This window comes from Schistocerca gregaria, chromosome X, assembly GCF_023897955.1.
Source record: "Schistocerca gregaria isolate iqSchGreg1 chromosome X, iqSchGreg1.2, whole genome shotgun sequence".
In the NCBI taxonomy this organism is placed as follows: Eukaryota; Metazoa; Arthropoda; class Insecta; order Orthoptera; family Acrididae; genus Schistocerca; species Schistocerca gregaria.
The window spans coordinates 379,311,585-379,335,240 of record NC_064931.1 but is presented as its reverse complement, the minus strand read 5'-3'; the positions used below and the strand labels follow the sequence as shown (position 1 = coordinate 379,335,240).

The 23,656-nt window shown below is 40.9% G+C and overlaps 1 long non-coding RNA gene across 2 annotated transcripts in view; it reads right to left on the bottom strand.

The window, feature by feature from the left end:
* LOC126298985 (uncharacterized) overlaps positions 1-23,656 on the bottom strand; it is a 120,963-nt gene that overhangs the window by 4,656 nt on the left and 92,651 nt on the right. The window contains exon 1 of one of the 2 annotated variants that reach the window (XR_007552701.1): positions 2,994-3,080. The exons of the other annotated variant lie outside the window; for it this stretch is intronic. This is a non-coding gene — a long non-coding RNA (uncharacterized LOC126298985). Of the gene's footprint in view, positions 1-2,993; positions 3,081-23,656 lie in introns of those variants that run through there. 2 annotated transcript variants of the gene reach the window in all.

The following is a 23,656-nucleotide window of genomic DNA, read 5'->3' as shown; positions in this document are numbered from 1 at the left end:
TGGATGGTTTGCAAAAGCTATTAGCATATACAGTACTGCAGCACATACTAGCAGTGTCAGCCATTATGTAAGCAGTGAGCATACAAATGTCATGAAGGTAACAAAATGAGTTATTAGTGCAAACAGTGTGTTTATGTCTAGATCTCATAAACTGGTGCAGGTAGATGTTCATAAGCTGACAATTATAAAATCTAGACCTGCTGGCTGGCTATATATTTCTGTTATTAATGAAGTTGGTTAATTGTTCATTAGAAGTTTGTAAGGAGAAATAGCTTCATACAACATTTGAAATCAATGTTGCTGTTAGACGGGCATTTTATTCTATGGATGATTGATCGAAGAGATTTGGGTACAAGCATATTGCTAATTGTGGGTGATAGGCTGTTTCTCTACAAGGTAGAGTACATAATATTTAATTCTAAAATAGATTTTGCCAATATTTTTACTTCTGACACTCTAATAAATACAGCTGATGACAAAGTTCATCAGTTAACAAATGTACTCTGCAGCTGTGGTTCTTACTCACAACTGCTTAAATCAATGCCTACAAGATGTAAATATGTCAAATCCACACTTAAATCGATATATGATCCTGTGGTACAATCAGCTGTGTTTTGCCGAAGTAAGTAATTACCATAAATTATCATTGCAAATGAAATTTATTCCTGAAAAAGAAGCGAATACCTACATGCCAAAAATTGGCAGTTATTCATGTGGGAAATGAACAGGGGCTACACGACCTTTCAGGCCTACTATAGGGATTTCCCAGTTGCAATTTCATCAGTATGGACATCAAAGAATTTGAAAAATTCTTCCTTGTTTGTTATTTTATATTCTTACAATCTATCATTTGGAAACTGGATGATAATGACATTTTGTAAGAGGATTAGCCTTGCAGTCCCAAAGGTTCACAGCCAGCCTGTTTGCACAACATTAGTTACAAACTTCCACAAATGAAAAAACGTCATTTTCTCTGTTGATGTTTCCCCTCTGACTTTGACAACAATACTTTTCTTTAAAATGTATTCAATTTTCCATTAGAAGAAATAACAGAAATTAAGAGTAAATAATGATGAAAACCATTGGAATTCTGGCTGTAGTTCCTCCCCAAACAAATGATGCAGTGTCATTTTGAGAATTACTCGAAAGGCCTACAGTATCTTTCTTCATATTGTTTTTTAAATAAGAACAAAATGTCCATCTACTGCATAACAATATAACTCATCTAGTAGAATGTTATGAGTGCTAAAAATGTTAACTTTCAGCCAAAAGACCTCCTTCTAAAGTAGACAGCACAAATTCACACAAGCACAGCTAACACACACATGACCACTGCCTCTGGCCACTGAGTTCTCAGTGGTGAGAAACAGTTGTGATATGTGTGTGAGTTGTGTTCACTTGTATGTGTAGTGTATTCCTTAGAACGGCTTTTGGCCAAAAGCTCATGTGTATACCTGTCTTTTTGTTGGGCCAGTCTACGAACCAACATCTCCTCTATATGGTGAGTAACAATCTGTCTTTCTTGTAGTACTGTTGCTATTTCGCCATGGATTTTCCAGAATATTATGAGTGACATATTCAAATCACTTTTATAGCAACAGTTATCCATACAGGTAATACAAAGGCACGTAAAAATTTTATTACTCATTCAATAATTTTATAAATGCCTGTCAGAGTGGAGGTGTGCTAATGAAATAAAAATTGGAATTGTAAAAAAGATTCATGAGTATGGTTTTGAACAAATTTGCAAAACAATGTGAACCTGCAGTTAATGGCATCAGTGTTGGCACACTCTTCACAGTGAGCACAAAGTACAATATAACTTACAAGTGAACAGGATTATGTATGTTGTATGAAAAATAATATAGGCCCTATGGAGGTGCTATAATCCAAGACAGCCGAGTAGAGAGGTTTTTCACTGATACTAGACTGTAAGTGGCTCACAGCATTTTTAAATAACTTTTCTGACAAATTCCTTTATGAAAATTACACTAAACTGTCTCCTTTTTGTATGACTAAAAATTATTTACATTACTTTCAAACTCAAAATTCTCTTGAGCCCAGATGACTTCTATTTCCCTCAACTGGTATGTGACAAAGTAAAAGTGCTAGTACCTTTAAATTCCTATAATAATAACTACCTTGATTCACAATTTATTGCCGAGATCTGTCACAGATGAACCAAAAACCTATTTGTAAGCTTTGTTGGTTTTATGTTTTGAATATTGAGTGGTTATGCACTCCTGGGGTGATATGCGTGGTTTCATTGACAGCTGTGCCAAGTTCCATTGCACTATTATTAGGTGTGTGGCATGTATATATCACATGAACTTAGAAACTTTTGGCCTGGGTGAGGATTCATAAATCATTTTCAGCATCTCAATATTTATTTAGATCCTGCCTGTCTTTAGTAATGGTGCAATTTTCAATCTAATCTTACTGGTTCCCTTAAAGATGAAAACACAACTAGCCAGCAAGCACATACACCACAGCATTCTTTTAAAGATGACCAGTCTCACCACATTTCAGTCCATTCTAATACATATGTAAATTCATGTGCAAACACATCCACTGACATTACACATAAAGTTGTACTGTGTATTGCACAAAGTACATTTTCTCATATTAAGAGAGCATAGCTAACATATAATTATTGTGCTAACATGTCAGATAGTTGCTTCATGGAAAATAAGAAGTGCAAAATTTGATATTGAGTCAAATTATTGTGATCACATAGTACGATTCTTACAAGCAGCACATATTTGTTATCATTTGACATGATTGCAGATACATACATATAAATGAAGTACAAAGGAACATACAGACAGCAGCTAAAGTAGGCACCAGTTCTTCACTTTCCTCAAACATAATGGAGACTTCCATATTAATATGAGATAATATTTGGTATTATACTAGGCTCTGCTTAATGTAGCATATGAATAGACAGGGAAATGTGATCCTCTGGCACCCACTTTATAAAGCAAGATACTCACATACATTACGACCAGCGTTGGTCTCAGAATACCAGAACACTCGGAAGTTTGTTGTAAGTAAAGTACCGACATCTCCAGGAAACTTATCCATAATTTCAATTCCCTTAAGACTGCGCCGGACTGATTCCCCAAAGCTCTGCACAAAGCCACTGCAAATAATAAAACCGTACGTAGAAATTCAAAGAACATCAACACAGAACATTAGTTTTTAGTTCATGAAAGCAGTATATGATAACACCTCAACAATTTATTTTAATTTCCAATACATGACTTGTTCGTTTTGTTAGTTGGCACTGTACGAACTGATTGTCCTATGCTCTTCATATATACAAATTGCAAACATTTATCATTTTCTGTCAAACTACCTAAGTTATCTCCTACTCACAGGTACAAAAGGAAATGACACAAGTGGTCAGAAAAAAAGCTCAGGTATAAAGAATATTTACTACACTTTCAATAAATGGACCCATAGTATGACAGAGATATTTTCTGTATTACAAGTTGTTTGTGTTATCAGACAGTGGAGCGCACAAGGGTGGTACAATAGTCCTCAAAAACGGACAAGGAAAAGAAGGAAGCATTTTCCAATTTGTAATCTTGGACAATGCAAGTATATTCTACAGAAGTCCTTTTTTTTAAAAACCATATTTAGCATTTAGTATAGCCTGTGTTTCAATGTAGGGCAGAGGCTGTTTCATTCTCATCACATTTACAACAATTATTACACTATACCACATTTGTACATGCGAGCATCAATTATGTAGGTTTATATAACATAACTTCAGAAATTTAAAATGTGAAATGTTTTCATTAAAGGAGAACGATTTTCAGTTTCCAATTACTACAGGTTCATTTCAGTTACATGTAATAACAGCACCAATATTATCTCTTGCTTCATATTTGTCATACAACAGAGCTATAATAGTTATGAAATGTAAGTGTGGTAAGAACTATGAAAATTCAAAACATGTGGACAAGACGGGAAGCACATCATTGGTTCGTGAATGAGATTCTGTAGATCAAAGGGTTAGTCGAATCAGGGGTTATAAGTGGTCAATGTGGTACTTTAATGTTTGGGAAATATGTGGGACATTTTTAATCGTTAATTTTTCTAGTTACATAGCTCTTTGGCTACTGTATAGCGGTGTCAGGTGTTAACTGTCACATGGTGTGGGAAATAATAAAGCTGGTCTGGGAAGGAAAATTTTGGAGGTATCTTATGGTTTCTCACAGTGTTGTAATGGCACAATATTATGAACCATTTATTCAGTACTATAATTAATGTTACGACATGTACAACATTAAGCAGTGTGAAGTTATTAAAAAAAGGTCAGTAGTGTAATATAAACTGAGACTGAAAAAGTTCGACTTAACACTAAAGCTAACAGAAGATTTTGATACCTAGTGCAACCCTCGTAACTGAACCCGATGCTGCAATGTGTTCTAATTACAGTACTATGAGATCTTCTGACATTCTACACGAACATTGTTTGATTTTATAAGAAATGCTGCCACTGTGAAGAAATGAGCTATTCTTTCTCTTGCTAACTTATAAATTTTTAAATTTTGAAAGAAGCAGTGGTAACACTGAGCAAAAGTAGCCCAGAGCACCTCGTAAGTAACCAGAGCACACCCGTTTGTAAGTGAAACGGTTATTTTTACAAAAATTAAATAATGTTCACGAGACGTAATTAGCAGTTGACTTGACTACAACTACACCTTTCTAATTGGAGGAATCAACAATTATCATTGAGACTCTTTCCGTCACAGTACCCGTAAGTAGTGAAGAAGCGCAGCGTATTAAAGTTAACTTTTAAAGAAACCTTAATATTCTAAGCAATTTTTCTCAGATGGAGCTTCCTTCAAGTATCGAAGGAGGAATGTACGAAAGCACTCCATGTATGAAATATGGTAATATTACACGGTATATTTGCAGAATCATTTCTGTTCTAAAGACACCAAATGATTCAGATACCTTCGTTATGTTACATAGTAGGAACATTTTGCTAAAAGAATGATGAGTAAATAAATGTAAAAAATGAAATGAAAATTTCTATGTTGTTTGGAGAAACTATTATTTTCCAGTAAGCAAAATTATGACTGAACACTGTTTTCTTGATAGTTTTTCCCGTTACGATTACATTTATGAAGTAAGTAGTTAAATATAAGTATAATTTGAGAAAACTAACGTACCTCGGCATGTTGTGTCGAACGTATTTGTCAGAGCGAATCTCCGTCTCCATTATTCTTACAGTTTGGCGACACTGTACATTAACCTACGGTTTGTATTATGGCTGTTGACCTGCTATGAAAGCATCAGCCTACCAGATTTGCCTCTACGTAGAAAAATGATGTGACAGTTAAGGGTCAGTCGTTTGTTTTTCAATTGTTAAGACGTTAGGTTGCAGATACAAAACAAAATTTGGCGCTCGTTGTAGTGAACACTACGTGGGTCACATAACAACCGAAGTAAACGGAAACAAATAAGTTAAAAAGAGTAATATTTGAAAACATTTCCGTAACACTTTTTTTACGTAGTAAGTTATTTCGAGAAGTATATTACGTTATTTCAGTTCTTGTATCTCACCGGTTTTCGTCAGAGATGTTGGTCTTGCTGTGACCGTATTTAACTTATTTCGAACAGTGAACCCAAACAAAGATAAAGAAGTCAAATTAATAATCCTAAATACTGGTTTGAAATAAAATGAGACCAGAAATGTCATACCTACACTGTAGTCCAATTTCCAGCCACTAGTTCAGTAGCACAGTAGGCTATGGCACAATCCTCACCCAAGCCGTCGCTACAACATAGAAACCGACGTGCTCGCGAGTGCCACCCATCGTCGTAGTCTCCAGTGTATTAAACAGTTCCTGAAACGAACCATTCAGCCTCCTCCAGGCACCGAAATCCAGTATACTGCACAAAAAATTCAACAATGCCATGTTTGGACATGTATAATATTCATCAACACGTAAGAAGTTCCAGACCATAAAATACTGTGTCAGCAAGCTAACAACATCTGTTTCGTGCTTCAGCGCAGTATTTGTTGGATTTAGGCCTACTGCCACCTAACAGAGCCCCATGTAATTATAGCCATTACGCCGTTAGAGGTGTTTGTTTTCTATTTATTTCTACATTCACTATATTGGAACTACAGTCGTGTTTACGAAGCCCAGATAGTTGCCATAGTAATCTGACATGAAATAATCTTTTAGAAACTGTGAAATTCCTTCTATAACACAATAAAATATCCGACAGTAAAAAGCATCCCATCTTACGCCTCTGTTGCAGACTTTTACAAACCGGTATCAAGAAAGAAAAACACCTACCCCCGGTCATCTGATTCATGTGACTTGTGCAGTGAGGTACCTTTTTTCACTGCAAAAAGGTTACAGTAAAATTATCTATTCTAAGACTAAAAAAGAAGGAACAACAACTAGGACAGACAAGAAGAGGGATTAGTCGAGTGGTCCGAGGCGTTGCAGTCATGGACTTTGTGGCTGGTCCCTGGCGGAGGTTCGAGTCCTCCCTTGGGCAAGGGTGTGTGTGTTTGTCCTTAGGATGATTTAGGTTAAGTAGTGTGTAAGCTTAGGGACTGATGACCTTGTGGGCACTAATTTCTCTGATTTTATCCTCTTGGTTTCTTCGCAAGATATACGTAGGAGGGAGCAATATACTGCTTGACTCCTCGGTGAAGGTATGTTCTCGAAACTTCAACAAAAGCCTGTACCGAGCTACTGAGCGTCTGTCTCTCAGATTCGTCGACTGGAGTTCATCTATCATCTCCGTGACGCTTTCGCTGTTACTAAATGATCCTGTAACGAAGCGCGCTGCTCTCTGTTGGATTTTCTGTATCTCTTCTATCAACCCTGTCTGGTATGGATCCCACACCAGTGAGCAGTATTCAAGCAGTGGGCGAACAAGTCTACCGTAACCTACTTCCTTTGCTTTCGGACTGCATTTTCTTAGGATTCTTCCAATGAATTTCAGTCTTGCATCTGCTTTACCGACGATTAATTTTATATGGTCATTCCATTACTCCCAGATAATTTATGGAATTAACTGCTTCCAGTTGCTGACCTGCTATATTGTAGCTAAATGATAAAGCATGTTTCTTTCTATGTATTCGCAACGCATGACACTTGTCTACATTGAGGTTCAATTGCCATTCCCTGCACAATGCGTCAATTCGTTGCAGATACTCCTGCACTTCAGAACAGATTTCCTTTGTTACATCCTCTCGATATACTACAGCATCATCCGCAAAAACCCTCAGTGAACTTCCGATGTTATCCACAAGGTAATTTATATACAATGTGAACAGCAACGGTCCTACGACAGTCCCCTGTTGCGCACCTGAAATCACTCTCACTTCGGAAGACTTCTCTCCATTGGGAATGATATGTTGCGTTCTGTTATCTAGGAGCTGTTCAATCCAGTCACACAATTGGACTGATAGTCCACATGCTCTTACTTTGTTCATTAAACGACTGTGGAGAACTGTATCAAACACCTTGCGGAAGTCAAGAAACATGGCATATACCTGGGAACCCATGTCTATGGCTATGTGAGTGTGGTCTACGAATAGCACTAGCTGGGTTTCACACGATCGTCTTTTTGAAAACCATGCTGATTCCTACAGAGTAGATTTCTAGTCTCCAGAAAAGTCATTATACTCGAACACAATACGTGTTCCAAAATTCTAAAACTGATCGACGTTAGAGATATAGGTCTATAGTTCTGCACATCTGTTCGACGTCTCTTCTTGAAAACGGGGATGACCTGTGCCCTTTTCCAGTCTTCTGGAACGCTACGCTCTTATAGAGACCTACGGCACACCGCTGCAAGAAGGAGGGCAAGTTCCTTCGCGTACTCTGTGTAAAATCGAACTGGTATACCATCAGGTCCAGCAGCCTTTCCTCTTTTCGCCGATTTTAATTGTTTTTCTTGCCCTCTGTCATCTATTTCGATATCTACTATTTTGTCATTTGTGCGACAATGTAGAGCAGGAACTACAGTGCAGTATTCCTCTGTGAAACAGCTTTAGAAAAAGACATTTACTATTTCGGCCTTTAGTCTGCCATCGTCTGTTTCAGTACCATCTTCGCCACAAGGTGTCTGGACATTTTGTTTTGATCCACCTACCACTTTGACATGTTGTTGTTGTGGTCTTCAGTCCTGAGACTGGTTTGATGCAGCTCTCCATGTTACTCTGTCCTGTACAAGCTTCTTCATCTCCCAGTACCTACTGCAGCCTGCATCCTTCTGAATCTGCTTAGTGTAGTCATCTCTTGGTCTCCCTCTACGATTTTTACCGTCCACGCTGCCCTCCAATACGAAATTGGTGATCCCTTGATGCTTCAGAACATGCCCTACCAACCGATCCCTTCTTCTGGTCAAGTTGTGCCACAAACTTCTCCTCTCCCCAATCCGATTCAATACTTCCTCGTTAGTTATGTGATCTACCCATTTAATCTTCAGCATCCTTCTGTAGCACCATATTTCGAAAGCTTCTATTCTATTCTTGTCCAAACTATTTATCGTCCACGATTCACTTCCATACATGGCTACACTCCATACAAATACTTTCAGAAATGACTTCCTGACACTTAAATCTATACTCGATGTTAACAAATTTCTCTTCTTCAGAAACGCTTTCCTTGCCATTGCCAGTCTACATTTTATATCCTCTCTACTTCGACCATCTTCAGTTATTTTGCTCCCCAAATACCAAAACACCTTTACTACTTTAAGTGTCTCATTTCCTAATGTAATTCCCTCAGCATCACTCGACTTAATTCGACTACATTCCATTATCCTCGTTTTGTTTTTGTTGATGTTCATCTTATATCCTCCTTTCAAGACACTATCCATTCCGTTTAAATGTTCTTCCAATTCCTTTGCTGTCTCTGACAGAATTACGATGTCATCGGCGAACCTCAAAGTTTTGATTTCTTCTCCATGGATTTTAATGCCTACTCCGAATTTTTCTTTTGTTTCCTTGCTCAATATACAGATTGAATAACATCGGGGAGAGACTACAACCCTGTCTCACTGCCTTCCCAACCACTGCTCCCCTTTCATGTCCCTCGACTCTTATAACTGCCATCTGGTTTCTGTACAAATTGTAAATAGCCTTTCGCTCCCTGTATTTTACCCCTGCCACCTTCACAATTTGAAAGAGAGTATTCCAGTCAACATCGTCAAAACCTTTCTCCAAGTCTACAAATGCTAGAAACGTATGTTTGCCCTTCCTTAACCTAGCTTCTAAGATAAGTCGTAGGGTCAGTATTGCCTCACGTGTTCCAACATTTGTACGGATCTTCCCCCGAGGTCGGCTTCTACTAGTTTTTCCATTCGTCTGTAAAGAATTCGTGTTAGTATTTTGCAGCTGTGATTTATTAAACTGATAGTTCGGTAATTTTCACATCTGTCAACACCTGCTTTCTTTGGGATTGGTATTATTATATTCTTCTTGAAGTCTGAAGGTATTTCGCCTGTCTCATACATCTTGCTCACCAGATGGTAGAATTTTGTCAGGACTGGCTCGCCCAATGCCGTCAGTAGTTCCAATGGAATGTTGTCTACTCCGGGGGCCTTGTTTCGACTCAGGTCTTTCACTGTTCTGTCAAACTCTTCACGCTGTATCGTATCTCCCATTTCATCTTCATCTAAATCCTCTTCCATTTCCATAATATTGTCCTCAAGTACATTGCCCTTGTATAGACCCTCTATATACTCTTTCCACCTTCCTGCTTTCCCTTCTTTGCTTAGAACTGGGTTTCCATCTGAGCTCTTGATGTTCATACTTGTGGTTCTCTTATCTCCAAAGGTCTCTTTAATTTTCCTGTAGGCAGTATCTATCTTACCCCTAGTGAGATAAGCCTCTACAACCTTACAATTGTCCTCTAGCCATCCCTGCTTAGCCATTTTGCACTTCCTGTCGATCACATTTTTGAGAAGTTTGTATTCGTTTTTGCCTGCTTCATTTACTGAATTTTTATATTTTCTCCTTTCATCAATTAAATTCAATATTTCTTCTGTTACCCAAGGATTTCTACTAGCCCTCATCTTTTTACCTACTTGATCCTTTGCTGCCTTCACTACTTCATCTCTCAAAGCTACCCATTCTTCTTCTACTGTATTTCTTTCCCTCATTCCTGTCAATTGCTCCCTTATGCTCTCCCTAAAACTCTGTACAGCCTCTGGTTCTCTTAGTTTATCCAGGTCCCATCTCCTTAAATTCCCACCTTTTTGCAGTTTCTTCAGTTTTAATCTACAGATCATAACCAATAGATTGTGGTCAGAGACCACATCTGCCCCTGGAAATGACTTACAATTTAAATCCTGGTTCCTAAATCTCTGTCGTACCATTATATAATCTATCTGAAACCTGTCAGTATCTCCAGGCTTCTTCCATGGATACAGACTTCTTTTATGATTCTTGAACCAAGTGTTAGCTATGATTAAGTTGTGCTCTGTGCAAAATTCTACTAGGCGGCTTCTTCTTTCATTTCTTTGCCCTAGTCCATATTCACCTACTACGTTTCCTTCTCTCCCTTTTCCTACTACCGAATTCCAATCACCCATGACTATTAAATTTTCGTCACCCTTCACTATCTGAATAATTTCTTTTATTTGATCATACATATCTTCAATTTCTTCGTCATCTGCAGAGCTAGTTGGCACATAAACTTGTACTACTATAGTAGGTGTAGGCTTCGTATCTATCTTGGCCACAATAATGGGTTCACTATGCTGTTTATAGTAGCTTACCCGCATTCCTATTTTCCTATTCATTATTAAACCTACTCCTGCATTACCCCTATTTGATTTTGTGTTTATAACCCTGTACTCACCTGACCAGAAGTCTTGTTCCCTCTGCCACCGAACTTCACTAATTCCCACTAAATCTAACTTTAACCTATCCATTTCGCTTTTTAAATTTTCTAACCTACCTGCCCTATTAAGGGATCTGACATTCCACGCTCCGATCTGTAGAACGCCAGTTTTCTTTCTCCTGATAACTACATCCTCTTGACTAGTCCCCGCCCGGAGATCCGAATGGGGGACTATTTTTCCTCCGGAATATTTTACCCAAGAGGACGCCATCATCATTTAATCATACAGTAAAGCTTCGTGCCCTCGGGAAAAATCACGGCCGTCGTTTCCCCTTGCTTTCAGCCGTTCGCAGTACCAGCACAGCAAGGCTGTTTTGGTTAATGTTACAAGGCCAGATGAGTCAATCATCCAGACTGTTGGCCCTGCAACTACTGAAAAGGCTGCTGCCCCTCAACAGGAACCACACGTTTGTCTGGCCTCTCAATAGATACCACTCCATTGTGGTTGCACCTACAGTACGGCTATCTGTATCGCTGAGGCACGCAAGCCTCCCCACCAATGGCAAGGTCCATGGTTCATGGGGGGGGCACTTTGACGTAAGATCAAAATTTCTTAGGATTTTCTGCCAAGTCAGTACATAGAACTTTACTTTCGAATTCATTGAACGCATCTCGCATAGCCCTCCTCACACTACATTTCGCTTTGTGTAATTTTTGTTTTCTGCAAGGCTTTGGCTATGTTTATGATTGCTGAGAAGTTCCCTTTGCTTCCGTAGCAGTTTTATAACTCGGTCGTTGTACCTCGGTGGCTCATTTCCATCTCCTACGATCTTGCTTGGCACATACTCATCTAATGCATATTGTACGATGGTTTTGAACTTTGTCCACTGATCCTCAACACTATCTGTACTTGAGATAAAACTTTTGTGTTGAGCTGTCAAGTACTCTGTCTGAAATCATCGATGCTGTAATCGCTTTATGATCGCTGATTCCCTGTTCTGCGTCAACTGTTTCAAATAGTTCGGGTCTATTTGTCACCATAAGGTCTAATATGTGTCGCCAGGAGTCGGTTCTCTGGTTAACTGCTCAAGGTAGTTTTCAGATAATGCACTTAAAAAAATTTCACTGGATTCTTTGTCCCTGCAACCCGTTATAAACTTTTGAGTATCCCTGTCTATATCTGGTACATTAAAATCTCCCCCCAGAAATATAACATGATAGGGACATCTACTCGAAATATTTTGCAAATTATCCTTCAGGTGTTCTGCCACAACAGCTGCTGAGCCAGGGGGTCTATAGAGACATCCAGTTACCATTTTTGAGCCTGCTTTCACCGTTAATTTCACCTAAATTATTTCACATTTCGGATCTCCGTCAATTTCAAATGGTTCAAATGGCCCTGAGCACTGTGGGACTCAACATCTGAGGTCATCAGTCCCCTAGAACGTAGAACTATTTAAACCTAACTAACCTAAGGACCTCACACACATCCACGCCCGAGACAGGATTCGAAACTGCGATAGCAGTCACTCGGTTCCGGACTGAAGTGCCTAGAACCGCACGGCCAATGCGACCGGATTCTTCAATTTCCTTCGATACTATTGCACTTTTTATCGCTATAAACACGCCTCACCCTTCACTGTCCAGCCTGTCTCTGCGGTATACATTCCAATCTGAGTTAGGATATAATTACTGTTTACATTTGGTTTCAGCCAACTTTCCGTCCCTAGTACTATGTGGGCATTGTGGTCGTTTGTTAATGAGAGCAGTTCTGGGACCATTCTAGAAACGCTTCTACAGTTTAGTATTGCCACATTAATATTGTCATTCCCTGTAGCGTTTTGCCTACTGCTACCTTGTCGCGTCTCAGGAGGCATCTTGTCGGGCCTAGGGAGGGAATTCTCTAATCTAAAAAACCCACATGTGCCCTCCACACGTACTCCGCTACCCTTGTCCTCTCCCTGCGTGTAGTGCACGCCTGACCTATTCAGGAGGACCCTACATTTCTCTACTCAATAGCAGAGGTCGAGAAATCTCCACAGAATTGTCTGAGCCTTCAACTTGGCTCCAAACCAGAGGACTACGATAGGGTTCTGGGAACGATACTACAAATAGTTAGCTCAGACTGCACCCCACGTGCGAGGCTTTCCACCTTCACCAACTACGCCAACCACGTGTATGACCTGAGGATGACCTCTGAATCCAGATGGCACCAGTCGTTGGTGCCGACATGAGCAATCATTAATTTGCGGTCGGGTGCACCCAGTGCTCTCTATCGCCGCCGGCGGGGCCTCCTCCACATCTCGGATGAGACCCACTGGCAAGCAGACAGAGTGAACACTCGCTTCTTCCCAGACCTTTCCGCTATTCCCCTAAGGGGCTTCATCACCCGCCTAACATTGGAGTTCCCCATCACTAATAAACCCCTCCCTCCGTGTTCATGTTCGGACCTTGCTCAAGGAGCGGCTATATGTCTATTCACAGGCGAAGCAGGCAATGCCACACGGCCAGCCTCCACATTGACCCTCCGCCTCGTGCGACGCTAAGGCAGTCGAACCCGCCAATCCTCTTGGGGAGAGGTTGGCCCAACTGCGCCCAGTACCCGCGAAGATGACTCGACAGCAGGGACCGTGGGTGAAGCATTAACACCTGGGGTGTACCATGCGAGGCACCAGACTCCCCACTGCCATTACACTCCGAGGCAGCAGCCTGAAGACGGCTGCCCCGGCCATCAGCACGTTCAGCTGTTTGCGAACAGTGACCAGCTCCTCCTGCGTCCGTACACAGCAGTCACACATCCTATCCATCCTAAGAAATCAACAATTTACTCTAGAGAGTTAAGTAGTCAACTTTTAACTAAACTGCTAATTCACTAAAGGTGGCTGATAGCTGACTAAACTGTGGTTACTAGTCACTTCTTCTTGGCAACAATGAAAATAAGCACTAACTGTCTCTGGACTATATTCAAAACAAACACGAAATCTATGGAACACTATTACTAGTACTCGAAAATTAAAGCTTCCTAAAAGCAAAAACACGTGGAAAAAGAAGTGACAAGTTAGAAAAACACAGTTAATACTTATATTCACGTAGCTTGCTGCACAGGAGATTTGAAGCAGACGGCAGTTACGACGACACTAGCACTACTGGCACTACATGGCTTCATTGAGCGAGGTGGCACAGTGGTCAGCACACTTGATCCGCATTCTGGAGGACGACGGTTCAATCCTGCGTCCGGCCATCCTGATTTAGGTTTTCTGTGATTTCCCTGAAACGGTTCAGGCAAATGCCGGGATGGTTCCTTTGAAAGGACATGGCCAACATCCTTCCCTAATCCGATGACACCGATGACCTCGCTGTTTGGTCTCTTCTACCAAATCAACCAACCAGTCCATTGCTTTGTGGGGTCTGCACCACACTCGAAACCTATTATCGGCTCTTACAAAATAAAATTTTAACTTATGTGACCAGGCTATGGATTTGCAGCCGTTTAGGGTCCAAGCGATATGGTCACGAGCCCAGGTAAGGCTCTGCAGGTGATGTCGTGCTGTTAGAAAAGGCACTACTTGTCTCAGTCGTGTGCTGCCATTGTCCATTAACGCCAAATTTCGTAGCACTGTCATTGATTTCTGCCGTCATTTCATGGTAGTGTTGCTTGTCTGTTAGCACTGACAACTCTACGCAAACGCCGCTGCTTTTAGTCGTTATGTGAAGGCCGTCGGCCATTACGCTGTTTATGAAGAGAGGTAATGACAGAAATTTGGTATTGTCAGCACATTCGTGACACTCTGAATCTGTGGATACTGAATTCCCTAACGATTTCCGAAATGGAACGTCCCATGCGGCTATCTCCAACTATCATTTCACGTTCTAGTGTGTTAACTCCTTTCGTGTGGCCATAATCATGTTAGGAAGCTTTTCATATGAATCACCTCAGTAAAAACGACAGCTTCGCCAATGCACTGTCCTTTTATACCTAGTGTACGCAATGCTCACGCCATCTGTATATGCACATATATCTAGCCCATGACTTTTATCACCTCAGTATGTTAGAAAAATCACAGAAACCTGAATCTGGTTGGCAAGTCACGGAGTAGAAACCAGATCCTCCCAAATCAACATTTAGTTCTTGGTCTTTTGTTTGCTCCCGAAACTTGGATTAAATGAAGTGGCCGAAAAATTGACAGCATCATTACTTTCGACATGAAATCATTCAGTGTGACTGTGACCACGTTTGGCTCACCAAAATTATTTTAATTTTTACTCATGATATGCTTCTCTACACAGCATTTTTAGATCTTAATGGGTATGTAGTATGTTGTAAACATTGAACATCGTTACCTAACATTATCAGCCAAATTGACAATAAATAGACAACATGTACAATATGGAGAACGATCACCTACGGGTTCAACAGAAGTTATACAAATGTGAGACAAGTACCGCAAAGTTACTTGGGATTTTCTATTGTCTCTTGTGGTTAAAGGGTAAGGTACAAGAAAGAAGCATTCCAAGGACGAGAATCTCATCCTTTTTCTCGTACAGAGAAGAAAATGTATTGACAGTTGTTTTAGGAGAGGGTAAAGATAATATCATTTCCTGAAGACTGATGCTACTTTTATTAGTTTTGGTTTCAGCCAACCATAAAACAGTTGTAAATTTATTGTAAGTTGCAGTGCACTACTATGGCATTATTTTCCCCACTTAATGGAAGATCGGAGAGAGACGTATGGGGATATTTCTCTATCGAACAACGACTTGTTGCGCGGTGAGAAATTGCAATACTTGCTCAGCAGCAGGTGGAATAAGGCACGGGCGTTCATTTGGTTGGTTACAGGTCCAAAAAATGCAATAATTTACGTTTACATAATGCCACTCGACAACATTAACCGTACCATGGACACATATGCATGTGGTAACCGGCACAATAATTGACAATAAAGTTCTAAGTGCTAATGGTTCGTAACCGTTTTGATGAGGACTCCTTTGTGATGATATTAGATTTTACAACACCAAAAACAGTTGCCGATGCATCTTATAAAATTAAGTCTATTTAAACTGATCATCTATTCTTTTAAGCATACACAACCTGATGCTATGACACAAAGAGGGCCAGTTCGAGAACAAGTGATGATCATTCATTTGCACCCCCCCCCCCCCTAACCCTCTTTCCCCTTTTTACCTCATGCATTTTCGCCTGTGTCAATTTTCGTTACTAACTGTGATACACATTGTATTACAAATCTTGCCTTTCGGAGTCTCTAGCACCAGTCTCATCTTGGCGCACCAAGAGGCCGCCACTAATAATGACACATCTTATATACTGAAATCTTAGCAGTTGTGGCACCTTAGGCACCTCCTCAGCTTGGCGCCCCAAGTGGCTGTCTGGTCGCTTGGCCCTTGAAACGGCCTTGGATACATCAATGTGTGCTGCACTAATTGTGGTGGCATCGAGTGTGAAATGTACGTGATACATCATTTCCCAAACTATGACAGTATTTTGATTAAGCGGCAAGAAAATAAGTCACTGTTACTCGACCTTTGATTGGAAGAAATGGTGTTTCTGTATCTTACAATGTAGAACCACCTACTGTCCCTAGATGGTAGCCGATAATATCGCTACAAGCCAACCTGAATGTTTATGACCTTGAACATTCGTGAATGTTCACCAAGAACTAGCCCAAAATACTCGCCCACGAAAGTAATTTAGGAAATGTAGTAACTGTGAGTTAAACGGAAAAACAGCTCCATTGGGCATGTCAAAGTCTGTATACAAATCTTGGACTGCAAGTTGAAAGCAACTTGAATGTACTACGGGTTACCAGGAACACAACACATTGGTGAAGAACAATCATTGATCAGGCTGTACCTTAGCTTAAATGCATCACATAACTCCATACTGTCAGGCAAGTGACCTACTTATGAGTTGTTCACTTATGAGTGATAGGTGTGGAATACACAAGGATAGGCGAAAGTTGGGAATGAGTAAGCACTTAGTATTTTATGTCTTGGTGTAATACATGAGAAGGTTAAAACAGACTTTTCTTATAAAAAGTATTTATATTGTATTCAGAAACTACATATATCAGTTACAGCTGCTTAACTTTTAACACAATCGTTATATGTCAACATATGTGAGACACTGCTCGTTCGTACTCTTAGCCGCACGATTTGGTAAGAGTACGTGACATGTAGCCAAAGAGTATGTACTAATATAAGTGACTAGAAAATACACCTTGTCCTTCATAACCTGTGGATTCTTCTTGCCACCATTGGAAGCAATTGTCACACTTAATCCAGTCGTCGGTGATAGGCTCCTTGTATCCTTCACCCTGGGCAATTCAAAACATCAGATCCCTCCTTGGATTGGCGACTAGTTGACCCTGAAGCTGATGGAGCTGTTAAGTCCAGATCGTCGCAAGAGATTCTGCGTTGTTGGTACTGGTATTTTGTCTCTTCTTGGTTTTGTCTGGTTTAGCTTGTTTGTCTAACAAGGCATTTTTGTACTGAGACCCAGACAAAATCTCAAATTTCTTTGCAATGTACATCTATGTTGTGGGTCGATTAAATTTAGGCAGTGGATAAATACTGGATAGGCCTTCAGCTGTTCGTACATTAGCTCTCTGAACATCATTTGTGTCACGTTCTTGGTTTTTCCCAGTGACTGCACAGAGAAATCATCTGTGACTGAGGAGCGGTATATGTGCGTGGGCTTCTGTTGAACTCCTTTTCCTTTCTTCAGTTGTTCGAAATTCGGCTCTCTCAGTGATTTCTGATTGAGAAAATTCTTCTGCTGTGAAGAAATTCGTATTGAACGGTAATACTCCGGTTGCCTCGAAGTATTTTTCAGCTCATTGAGTTACGATTACTCTAGAATGTGCATCTCGAAACAAAACACATCTGTCTGCCTAATGGGTCTTCCTGCAATAGTAACCGTTGGAAACGAAGTGGGAAGTGGGGAGGGGGGAGGAGGGGCCATTAGGAGTACACGCTTGGTCTTTCCCTCCATCTTACAGCGTACTCTTAACCGATGCGCCACACAGTTTAAAAAAATATCACAAATGGTAGTCATTCTTCGTTTCCCTCTTTGTCATGCCATGGTTTGTTCCTCGCAGAAAGGTGATTCTCTTGAGAACTACTTTTATTTTCTAGTGCATACCTAGCTAGTGCTTATTGCTTACGATATACAACTTAGCCATTACATTATTTGATACAAAAATTTCCATTTACATGCTACAAACAATAAATCTGGCGGAGCTCTTCAAGATAACATGTGATGGGGTCGCTCTAGAACCAACAACTGAATGTAGTTTTTTGTTGTCGGTCAGTATTGCCAGTGTAGAGAAAATGCCATTGCAAACCCTTTATCAGGCCTATACTCTTACCCGACCTTACCCTGTGATATGAAATACGACTCATTCGAAATTATCTTCTGAGAACTCAAATGGATTATTCGAATCCAACCCAAAAATATTCTGAAGACGTAAGAAGAAAACTGCATTTTAGAAATGAAATGTACTTACAGCACGTTGTTTCCGAAAACGAAATTTGTTGAACACATAGTGTCGTGCAATAGGCCTACAGTGTTCAACATGCTATCTCTGTTAAGTGGCCTGCAAACTGAAAAATAATTGTACTGATGATACCTCGATATTGTTTATATAATTTATTACTGTTTCAAAATAATTTTTCAGTATTAAAGAAATACGATACCTGTAGTCACATCCATTTCCATTCTGATATGCAAAAAGGAAAAGTAACAGAACCATATTTATCACTATAACATACGGCAAAAACAACAGGCTGACATCACAGCTGTCACACTTAGAAAAAATCAAGACAATTACTCATGCATGGGGTTACAATTACTTACCTTCTTGCCAAATCAGGCAAGTGGTTTGTCACATACAGCATGAAAACGGCTTAGAAAACTTTAGTTTCATTCAGTAGAACAAATAACAATTTTCCCTGAATATGATAGAAAGTACCAGTCTTGCGGTATCTACAATATACATATGTGTGTGTGTGTGTGTGTGTGTGTGTGTGTGTGTGTGTGTGTGTGTGGAACGTTCAAATGGTTCTGAGCACTATTGGACTTAACATCCATGGTCATCAGTCCCCTACAACTTAGAACTATATAAACCTAGCTAACCTAAGGGCAGCACACAACACCCAGTCATTACGAACCAGAGAAAATCCCTGACCCCGCCGGGAATCGAACAAGGGAACCGGGGCGTGGGAAGCGAGAACGCTTCCGCACGACCACGACTCCGGACTGATTAGTAACAGTAATGGCAAATAACTGTATGTAATATGCGTCTTTCTGACAATGTACAGGATGGGTCAAAAATCATGAAGGGGCTATAACTGTGAATAACGTTTCTGTTTATCATTAGATTAATTGATATTTCACAGACATAAAGACCAAGGATGGGTCAATCTCCAGTCCTTCTTCTGTAACAATATGAAGACATAATGCAGAAAAGATTAAATAAAAGCGTTATTCATAGGTATAAACCTTTCATGACTTCTGGCCCACCTCTGTATGTATGTGTTTGTAGAAGCTGAAATGTGCACTGCTGTGTTGAAGATCGCTGGCCTGAGTACGATGTGCTGGAGCTCGGCAGTGGAGAGTGCTATTTGCTACACTGACGTGCTCAATACTCAAACAATACCAATTTGTTGTATGCCTTATATTGCCTTAACCCACTATATTGTTTTACTTATCACAGTAATTGAAAAAGCTCTGTCATCTCAGGAATGTATGAATGCGGATGAGAGCAGTTATCATTAGTCATTTCTCATACAAATTAATTGAATTTCGTATCATATAGACATTGTTCCCTGTAGGGGCACCTGCTTTACAACGAAATACCGTCAAGTAAGAGCATAATTCGGTTATACAGAAGATATCGGTTATATTTGTTATTTAATGAGGGTGGCGTGACCTGGACTGTTGTAAGACAATAAAAAAGGGGGAAAACAAATAAAGTGTTTTAAATACCGGATTTATTTTCTCTCAATTGCTTCACAATTAAAAATGAATATTTATTCGTAATTGAGGCATAAATGATTGCTTACTTGAAGCTCAATGAAAGAGCAATTATCTCTGAAAAATATAACTAATTATATTCCACAGTGGAATGCGCACTGATTGCTAAAAAATACAATAAATTATTGCTTGAACGAAGCTTACTTGGGACGGACTGTTCTCTCAATATGTGGTGAACAGAAGAATGCTACGGTGCCACGACTAACTTTCCAAAATCTGCGGAGCTCGCAAACGCAATCTGAAACCGGATCATAGATTCAAATAAGTAAAGACACAGACAAGCAGCACAAGTCGTGGAATTGCTCTCGGCAGTTCTGAGCTGCTCAGATCAAAAGCAGCACTAACGCTAAAAAAAGACACTTACTCGATCGATTCAGCGACAACTGTGTCAGGCCGCAACTAGAGGCTTCTCCCTCCCATTGCCCTCTCGGCCAGGCATCACCTTACAGACTTCGACTCTCTCGCGTTCTATTCAGTTCCCAGAAGTAAACAGCTCGGAGGCGACGATTCATAAGTTTCACCACAGAGACGACCAAGAATTCCTATCAAAACAAGCTAAAAGGCAAGGGAAACCTGCCAAAAAAATCTGCACTCTTCTTACTGTATATGCATTAACTGGTCAGAGGTTGGTACACTGTATATGCTGTGCCGCCACCCATCGGTTCAGACATTAACGCTATAGCAACTGTGCTGATGACCCTTCTGATTTACTGACCTCATCTGGATGGCTGGATTCCGGAACTTTCCCACACTGAACATGGCATAATGGTGTCGCGTATTTGCAACCGCCAACAGTAAATGCAGATTCGTCGCACTAGAAATGCTCAAGTTAGCAGCAGTCGCCTTGCTATAACTTCCAAGACCGTGCCACGTCGCGGGTCAACGATAACCGGCTAGCGTGCGGCTATAACACTTCTGCAAACCAGCAGCCCAGAAGAGGAGGGGGATGCGTGAGGGGCCCTTGAGCCGTCCCATTTTCATAGCGTTTCAGTCAACCAGGTTCGTCACCGAATTCTCTCAGATCTGCCTCAGCAAAAGAAAATTTACGGATCTTGCGTGCTTACACTATGTGATCATAAGTATCCGGACACCTGGCTGAAAATGACTTACAAGTTCGTGGCGCCTTCCATCGGTAATGCTGCAATTCAGTATGGTGTTGGCCTGCCCCTAACCTTAATGACAGGTTCCACTCTCTCAGGCATACGTCCAGTCATGTACTGGAAGGTTTCTTGGGGAATGGCAGCCCATTGTTCAAAGAGTGCTGTGCTGAGGAGAGGTATCGATGTTGATCGGGAAAACCTGGAACCAAGTCGGCATTCCACAACTCCCCAAAGGTGTTCTATAGGATTCAGGTCAAGACTCTGTGCACGCCAGTCCATTACAGACATGTTATTGTCGTGTAAGCACTCCGCCACAGGCCGTGCATTGTGCACAGGTGCATGATCGTGTTGAAAGATGCAGTCGCCATCCTCGAATTGCTCTTCAACAGTGGGAAGCAAGAAGGTGCTTAAAACATCAATGTAGGCTGTGCTGTGATAGTGCCACGCAAAACAACAAGGGGTATAATTCCCCTCCATGAAAAACACGACCACACCACAACACCACTGCCTGCGAATTTTACTGTTGGCATTACATACGCTGGCAGATAACGTTCACCGGGCATTCGCCATACCCATACCATGCCATCGGACTGCCACATTGCGTACCGTGATTCGTCACGCCACACAACGTTTTTACACTGTTCAGTCGCCCAGTGTTTACGCTCCTTACACCAAGCGAGGCGTCATTTGGCATTTACCAGTGTAATGTGTGACTTATGAGCAGTCGCTCGACCATGAAATCCAAGTTTTTTCACCTCCCGCCTAACTGTCTTAGTACTTGCAGTGGATGCTGATGCAGTCGAATTCTTGTGTGGTGGTCTGGACAGACGTCTCCCTATTGCACATTCGATACTCTTCGACTGTCGGCGGTCTCTGTCAGTTAACAGACGAGGTCGGCCTGTCCGCTTTTGTGCTGTACGTGTCCCTTCACGTTTCCACTTCACTATCACATCGGAAACAGTAGACAGAGGGATGTTTATGGAGTGTGGAAATCTCGCGTACAGGCGTATGACGCAAGTGTCACCGTATCACCTGACCACGTTCGAAGTCCGTGAGTTCCGCGGAGTACCCCATTCTGCCCTCTCACGATGTCTGGTGACTACTGAGGTCTTTGATATGGAGTTCCTGGCAGCAGGTGGCAGCACAATGCACTGAATATGAAAAAATATTTTTCTAGGGGTGTCCAGATACTTTTGATCACATAGTGCACATAGTGTAGACCAAGTTAAACCATTTCCGAACAAACAAGGAAACGAAAACGTACCTCTTGCAGGTGGAGTATTAAAGTTACTCGTAGATTTACGTCAATAGACCGCCAATAGTTATAAGTTGTTAATTTATTTGTTATTTATTTATCGTACGTCAACAACGGCAATCATTGACAAGTACACAAAGTTTAATTTTCAATCGTATGTCTAGTTAAGTATTTACATATACTTTAGTTTCACTTTTTTGACACTAATTTTATACACATTTTTAAGTAGTGAAGATTACTAACTTAATATTACTGACTATCCTCGACTGATATAATTGCAAGTTGAAAAAGGCAGATACATTTAATCATAGTTCAATATCTAATGATTGAAGCCAACTAACAACAGAGGGAGTAATAAAGTCACTATATGGTCCAGGATACTTCCTCTGAGGAGAGTCTCTAGCGGTATGTTGAACAGTTTGTTCTTGGGCCCCACAATCACAGGCTGGAGAATCTCGGAGTCCCCACTTGTGCATCATAGAGTTGCACCTGGCGTGGCTAGTTCTTATTCTGTTCAGCCTGGTTCACTCACTTCTCTGCAGATGAAATCCTGATAGGTTGGCAGTTGGGTCTTGAATACCTTGATGTGCTATTGATGCAGGATTCCACTCCTTGCGCCACTCATCTTTAATGTAGAACTTCTAATCATTCCTTCCTTTACGCCACAGTGGTTTGCGAGATTTTAAGCTGTCTGGGAGAGGGTTGTTTAACGTCTGTTTGAATTGGGAGGTCTTGTGGGTAGTCGGGGTGGTGTAGTTTCCTCCATTCTCGATCGATTGCTTCTTGGCGTCGTAATTCAAGTGGTGGGATGTTCCTGATGGTGTGCAGCCAGGGGGTCGGGGTGGATTTTAATGTGCCTGTAATAATCCTCATTGTCTAGTCCAGGCGGAGGTACATCTTCCTTGCGTGGGTACTATGTTGTCACACTGGAGCACAGCATTCGGCAACTGGGTACACCAGCGTTAGTACTGTGGTACGTAGAGTCGATGCGTCCGTACCCCATGTTGTACCAGATAGTTTATTTACGATGTTCTTTCAGGTCTTTAGTTTTGGGCTTGTTTTTCCCAAGTGTTTTTTATACGTCAGAGACCGCTCTAGTGTGACACCAAGGTATTTAGGCCATAAATTATATCTAACCTTTTGTTGGCAGAAGCTCACACTCAACTGCTGGTTTGCAATTCTGTTGTTTAGATCAAATGCGCAGACTTCTGTCTTTACTGCATTTGGATGGAGACTCCATGCTTTGCAGTATAAGTCTCTAGATAACATAGCTTCTCCTTCCTCAAGTGTGCTGGTTTGTACCGCTATGACAAGTTCGTTGGCATAGCAAAACTTTGCACTAGCCGTGTTTGGCATGTCACTGGTGTGCAGGTTGAAGAGTAGGGGTGGTAGGACGAGCCCTTGGGGGAGCCCA